The 7,643-nt window shown below is 39.1% G+C and overlaps 1 pseudogene; it reads right to left on the bottom strand.

Moving 5' to 3' along the window:
* Positions 1 to 5,880: 5,880 nt before the first annotated feature.
* LOC120781027 lies at positions 5,881 to 6,083 on the bottom strand (annotated as a pseudogene).
* Between the last annotated feature and the right edge of the window lie 1,560 nt (positions 6,084 to 7,643).

Below are 7,643 nucleotides of genomic sequence, written 5' to 3'. Positions count from 1 at the left end.
GAACACCAACAGGTGCGTTACATTTAACCTTTGCAAGCTACAAACTTCCCGCAAAAAAAGGTGTTGCATGGAGGAAAATTTCTGTTCGCCCATATTTCCCCAACCCAATGCGTTGCAAATCTTGCCAAAAGCTTGGCCATACACTAAAGCATTGCAAAAATCTTCCAACATGCGTTAATTGCAATTTCCCTCCGCACGAAGAAGAAAAATGCTCAAGATTAATGTGCGCAAATTGTTCTGGTGAACATCCCGCGTCCTCAATTAGTTGCCCAAAATTCCAACAAGCGAAAGAAATATTAAAAATAAAAACGGAAGAAAACTGCAGTATGCGCGAAGCAGCAAAGAAATACAGAGCGCAAGCTCCCTCCCCACTCCTCTTCAATCATTCTCTGAAATTACTAAGCGACCTGCTCCCATAGCAACCAACAATATCAATACACCCACTGTAAAAACTACAACAACAAACAATAATGCTAACATCATTCCTATATCTCACCAATCGATACACCATCCACCTCTTCATTAAAATCAAATGCAATAAGCCTTACCGCTTTATCCCCACCCCCCCAAAGTACCAATACCAATCTTCCCACCTTTCTAAACTCTCAGCTCAGCGAAGCAATGCAATCCACCTTAGCAAGCGCTAAGTTAAATGACATTGCGCAATTCGCTTATAGCTCAAGTCTTAAACATTCTTCTTCACGCGACTAGACGCGCTATGCCAAGCATAGTTTACTCATAGTTGCCAAGACTCAATTTTCTCTCCCCACTCACTAGCTATTTATATTTCTCCCTTTTCTGTTTCTTGTCTTTACTTTGTTCGGTATGCTGTCGATCATACAATGGAATATGAACGGTCATGCCAACAATTATCACGAACTAGAAACTCTTATCAATTCTTACACTCCATCCATGATCTTCCTTAATGAAACTCATATTCCACATAATCAACCTGCTCACACGACAAAATCCTACGTAGGCTATTTTTACAATCTCCCGCACGTTACAACAAAAAAACAAGGCGCTGCTATTTTAATAAGAAGAAGTCTACCCCACAAAGTACTACCTGTTCGGTCTAATCTCTCAGTAGTTGCCATTGAAATTAATGCACCAACAAAACTAGTAGCAGCTTGGATCTACATTCCACCCACACAAGATTTTGATTCTTCTGATATTCTGCAATTGATAAACCAATTAAATAAACCACTTATTTTAGGAGGAGACATAAACGCCTGGAGTACATTATGGGGATCTACGAAAACAAACTCAAAAGGCGAAAAAGTTGAAGATGCGCTACTTGCATCCAATATTATCTGTCGTTTTCCACCCACAACACCTTCTCCAATATTGATGTCACGTTTTGCTCTACTAATATAGCGCCCCAATGCACATGGCAAGTGCTAAATTCTTTGTTTGGCAGCGACCACTTCCCAACATTCATACAAACAAATCCGCGCAACAATCAAAATACGAGTACATTTAAATTTACATCTAAATTCAAAACTGATGAGGCTGATTGGAAAAAGTTCAGACAAATATGCAACAATCTTTGTGAGACTACGCAAGTTTCCTCGAACTCGAACCAGGAGTCTGCTAAAATTTCGAGAATCATACGTACCGCTTCTCACTTTTCCATCCCTCGAACGCTTCCCAACAAAAGTAGGAAAAATATTCCTTGGTGGAACGCTGACTTGTCCAGACTACGGCTCACCAAGCAGAATTTCTGGTATGAATGCAAGCGAACACGCTCAGCTGAAAACCTGCTCCTTTACAAAAAGGCAAATGCGTTATTCCGACGTTCTGCCAAACATTATAAAAAGAAAAAGTTTGAAGAACTCACTGAGACCATAAACCCCCGCACTAGCCCAAAGAAAATATGGTATGATATCAAAATGCTAACCGGATCTCCTAAACAGCCTCTATTTTCCTACATTCAAACACAAAGCGGTCTATTAACGGCTCCCGTAGATATTGCCAACCATTTTGCTTCTTTGCTGTCACTCTCTTCTTCCGATGCAAGCTTCTCAGACACGTTCCGCAACCTAAAATCTCAACGAATAAATATTGAACCACCTATTTTGTACTGTTTATCGCCTCCCGCTAAGCAACTAGAGTCTGAAATTCTACTAACCGAACTTGAATTCGCCCTTTCGTCCGTTAAAGGCAAAACCACTGGTCTTGACAAAATTACCTATCCAATCATTCAAAACTTGCCTATCCAGGCTAAGCATCGTTTACTCAACCTCTATAATAATATATTTGAAAGCGGATGCTATCCTCATGCCTGGAAAACTTCGTGTATAGTTCCTATCCTGAAGCCCAATAAGCCAGCGCTTGATGTCAACAACTATAGGCCGATATCGCTCTTACCCTGTTTGGGAAAACTTCTTGAAAAAGTTATAGTTAACCGGCTGATGTGGTATGGCAACAAAAGAAAACTCATAAGCCCCAACCAAACTGAATACAGAAATAACTATGGCACCATCGATGCTCTTTTGCACCTAGATCACTTTATATCAAGCGCTCTTTCCTCTAAAAACCGTGTCTCAATTTTAGCAATTGATTTTCAGAAAGCATTCGACCGTGTTGGTGCCCATATCGTTCTGAGACAATTAGATAAGTGGAAACTAAGCCCTAAAATCAAGAAATTTGTCAAGAACTTCCTCTGTCACAGGCAATGCAAAGTAAAAATAAAAGGTTTCCTATCTTCCATAGCTGCACTTGACAACGGAACCCCGCAAGGGTCTCCATTATCCGCCTTCCATTTTATAATAGCTTTCGAAGAGATTACTCAACTCACTTACAACCATCGCGGCATCGAGTGCCAGCTTTATGCTGACGATGTAAATTTGTACACAAAGAATGCAAACCTCACCAACCAGCATCTGTTTGAGAATATCTTATCCGAAATTTCGACATGGTCCCTATCATCAGGAACTACTATCTCTTACGAAAAATCAAAAACATTACACATTTGTAAAAAACGAGCATGCTCAGGTTTAGTAACCTATTCTAACAATATTAATATTAGTATGGTAAATGAACTTAAAATCTTAGGGCTAGTACTAGACTCTAAATATAGCTTTTAGGCCCATTGTAAGCTTGTTAAGGACTGCCTCTTAACGCGACTAAATATAATCAAATATCTAACGTCGAAAAAAAGTTTAATTCATCCATTAACGTTTATCAAAGTCACCAAGGCACTAGTGATTTCCAAGATCGACTACGCTCTACCTATCTTCGGCAACTGCCCGGTTTCTACAATGAAAATACTCTCCTCCCCTTACCATGTGGCCATGCGCAGAAGCATTAGAGCATTTCCAACAACACCACTAAAGAATCTCTTTGCTGAAACTGGCCTGCCAACTATCGGGTGATTTTTTAAGAGCTTGATAACTTTTTTTAAAAAAAAAACGCATAAAATTTGCAAAATCTCATCGGTTCTTTATTTGAAACGTTAGATTGGTTCATGACATTTACTTTTTGAAGATAATTTCATTTTTAAATGTTGACCGCGGCTGCGTCTTAGGTGGTCCATTCGGAAAGTCCAATTTTGGGCAACTTTTTCGAGCATTTCGGCCGGAATAGCCCGAATTTCTTCGGAAATGTTGTCTTCCAAAGCTGGAATAGTTGCTGGCTTATTTCTGTAGACTTTAGACTTGACGTAGCCCCACAAAAATAGTCTAAAGGCGTTAAATCGCATGATCTTGGTGGCCAACTTACGGGTCCATTTCTTGAGATGAATTGTTCTCCGAAGTTTTCCCTCAAAATGGCCATAGAATCGCGAGCTGTGTGGCATGTAGCGCCATCTTGTTGAAACCACATGTCAACCAAGTTCAGTTCTTCCATTTTTGGCAACAAAAAGTTTGTTAGCATCGAACGATAGCGATCGCCATTCACCGTAACGTTGCGTCCAACAGCATCTTTGAAAAAAATACGGTCCAATGATTCCACCAGCGTACAAACCACAACAAACAGTGCATTTTTCGGGATGCATGGGCAGTTGGCCACCAAGATCATGCGATTTAACGCCTTTAGACTATTTTTTGTGGGGCTACGTCAAGTCTAAAGTCTACAGAAATAAGCCAGCAACTATTCCAGTTTCAAGAAGACAACATTTCCGAAGAAATTCGGGCTATTCCGGCCGAAATGCTCGAAAAAGTTGCCCAAAATTGGACTTTCCGAATGGACCACCTAAGACGCAGCCGCGGTCAACATTTAAATGAAATTATCTTCAAAAAGTAAATGTCATGAACCAATCTAACGTTTCAAATAAAGAAATTGCAAATTTTATGCGTTTTTTTTTAAAAAAAAGTTATCAAGCTCTTAAAAAATCACCCGATATAATAGACAGGACTATCGACTGCACCAGACGTTTACTACCAAAGCTTCTGTTCACGACCAACACTATTCTCGCCAAAGACGTCCACAATGCTCTCTCGATGAAACGGAATCCTAAGTGCTTGTCAGCCATCGCGCGATGCGTTAACTTTGCCAGGCAACTTGAGTTACCTTACTATAAATGTTCTCTTGGACCTGAAACTCGTCCACAATGGATGATAAAAGATTCTTCCGTTGCTATTAAGACCCTGCAACTACCGAAGGATAAGACCTCAAGCGAAAAATACAGGAAACTCTTCGCTTCGGAGAAGTCAAAATACTCCAGTTACGGTTGGAACTTACACCGACGGCTCAAAAACAGCAAACAGCTCAACATTCGCAGTCACAAAAGAAAATGGTGACTTGATTCGACACGGCACTCTGCACACAATATGTTCTTCATTTACGGCCGAAGTCGTCGCTTTATTAGAAGCAGTTACTTACATATGTAAATTACACCAGGGGAAAGTATATCGTATGCAGCGATAGTAAATCTTGCATCGAAGCCATAGAATCGCCGGAAAATACCAAAATGAAATAGTCGCCATACGCAACAATCTTTTGAAATATCCAAACAAGCTGAAACTGATTTGGATCCCGGGGCACACAGGGATATCCGGTAATGAAAAAGCAGACGCAGCTGCGAAAAATGCAGCAAATACACGAACCATAATATTCGGTTATTTCACAAAACAAGACATTATAACTGAGATTACACGCCTAAGGAAAAAAGCAGCAAAAGATAATTGGAACGGATATATTCATCACTATTCTAAAATCAACCCATTCATAATTAAGCCGACATACACTGCCGACATCTCCTTACGCGCCATCAGGCCCTTTACCCGCTTACGTCTGGGACACACCATAATTACACACGCTTACTTATTGCAACGTGCCCCTCATAGTAACTGCTTATTCTGAAACGAAATTAAATTTATCACAGCAATATTATGTATGATCTTCACAAGACAAAATGGCAGCCAAATTGGCGAAGAACAAGTGTAGTACATTTTACAACAAAAACGATTTCATTCATGAACGCAGGCGCAAACTCCACAAGCGACCTCGCTTCATTCATAAAAACAGAGGCCGTAACATCTCCCCGAGCATGCCTTTGCCAACAAGTCGTATTTTCGCGACGATGGCAAAAGCCAAAAATCATAAATTGCACAACTTTCTGGTGCTTCTCGCAAAAATCTGCTTCGATATGTATTCACGATCATACGTATACATACATACATACATATGTATTTACGCATGTTTGTAGGCGAAGCTGCTACAGCGGCAAGGGGTGATAATCGGTGGCCATTACTTTACTTATGCCATAGAAATTCTATTGCTACGAATATGGAAATGACAACGAAATAATGCAAATATGCATATTTCTAAAGGTCATTAATTTCTTTGAAGAAATGAATGATCCTGAGATGTATAGTCTTAACTTTTCAACGGCCAACGCAGAGCATTTCAACCAAAAGGAATTTATTCATTAAAATCACCACTCAGAAGTCGTTTTATCCGTTGTAAGCGAACGATTTTCGAAGAAACATCATTTCTAATATGCCACAAGGCAAAATTAGAAATGAACTTCTTAAACCTCACGCTGTCAGATAAAACGATATACCACGTCATTGCGGGTCGATTTCCAAAAAATGTAAATGAAGACTAACTACAGAAATAATCCTGTAAAGTATAGCCTTAATTTTTCAACGGCCAACTCAGGCTATTTCAATAAAAGGGCACATAAAACAGTTGAGAATTCGCAGAAATGAAAGACAAAGGAAAAAAAAGGAGTATAACTTCAATAATGAACAAGCATACAATCATACATATGCGCAGCAGCAGCAAGGAAAGAGGTAACAATCGGCGATCCATTGTATATTTCTTTCATGCATAACCAAACCATAATTAGGACAACGCAATTCAAGTGTCAATGGTGGTGTTGGTGGTAAGCGCTTCAAAAGTGACGACGAGCACGTAGGTTAGAATCCCAACAGAATTTATTTTAAATTGAATATGTCACCAACCAAAAATTGAAACATTGTTCTACAAAAACAACAACAGCATAAGCATGGCAACATTGTGTTGTTGGTAGAAAAGCCGAGCTGTGCCGAAAGAAACAAACAAGCGATTGCCGATTGTCATCGCTTCGCTTGCTGCTCGAATATCTTCGCAGACAAGGTTGCGTAGATTCATATTGAGCAAGGTTGCGTAGATTTATATTGAGCAAGGTTGCGCAACCTGAATCTATCGCAACCTTTTCCGAACTCGTATAAGAAGCATAACTTCAAAAATTTCAACCGCCGAAATTAAGAATTAGATTAATGTTTATAATTTTGAAATGTTACTCGTTAAGAGTAGATAAAATAAGTTTTTTGATGTTAAAGAGTGGGTCTGTTAGATCAAATATGCTGGAATGAGAATTGAAATCATGACATATACGGCGGAATGATTCGTTTAACTCAAAATTTGTTCTAGAAAATTTTAAAAGTAAGGGTCTAAACTGCCTGTAGAGCGAGTGGGAATGTTAAAATTAGTATCAGATAAGAGAGATGAGTTTTACAAGAAATATTATACCAAGCATCTCCCTACGACTAGCGAGTGTCGGGAGATTTATAAGTTTTAAACGGTTAGTGTAAGGGGGAAGATTTAAACTGGAATCCCAATGCAAATGATTTAAGGTAAAAAGTAAAAATTGTTTTTGAACGGACTCTAACTTATCCGAATGGACTTGGTAACTAGGATTCCAAACCACAGAAGCATACTCCAATATAGGCCTCACCAGAGATGTAAAAAGAATTTTTGTGGTAAGCGGATCTCTAAATTCTTTTGACTAACGTTTAACAAAACTAAGAGCGCCTTCAGCTTAAAAACCGTGGAAGATGCGTGAAGATTAAAATTGAGTTTGGGGTCCATAGTTACTCCCAGATCAACAAAACTGCATACTTGCTCCAACCTAAAGTTTTGTATTGGGTATGAAGTAGGGTCTACAGCTCTACATGAAAAGCACATCGTTTTGCATTTTTTAAGGTTCAATGGCATGTCATTTCTATCACACCAAGAAACTAGGTTGTTTAAGTCTGTTTGCAACTGACTCCTTTGACTGTTTGAAGTATACGTTTTAGAAAGTTTTACATCGTCCGCATATAATAAAACTTTTGAAAACTTAACAACAGATGATATGTCATTAATAAATAACAAGAACAGAATTTGAGGAAAGAAGCAACCCATTTTAGATATATTGGTTGAAAACCAACAAG

Source organism: Bactrocera tryoni, unplaced genomic scaffold (genome assembly GCF_016617805.1).
Source record: "Bactrocera tryoni isolate S06 unplaced genomic scaffold, CSIRO_BtryS06_freeze2 scaffold_25, whole genome shotgun sequence".
NCBI classification, from domain to species: Eukaryota; Metazoa; Arthropoda; class Insecta; order Diptera; family Tephritidae; genus Bactrocera; species Bactrocera tryoni.
This window is presented reverse-complemented; position numbering and strand designations above follow the sequence as displayed.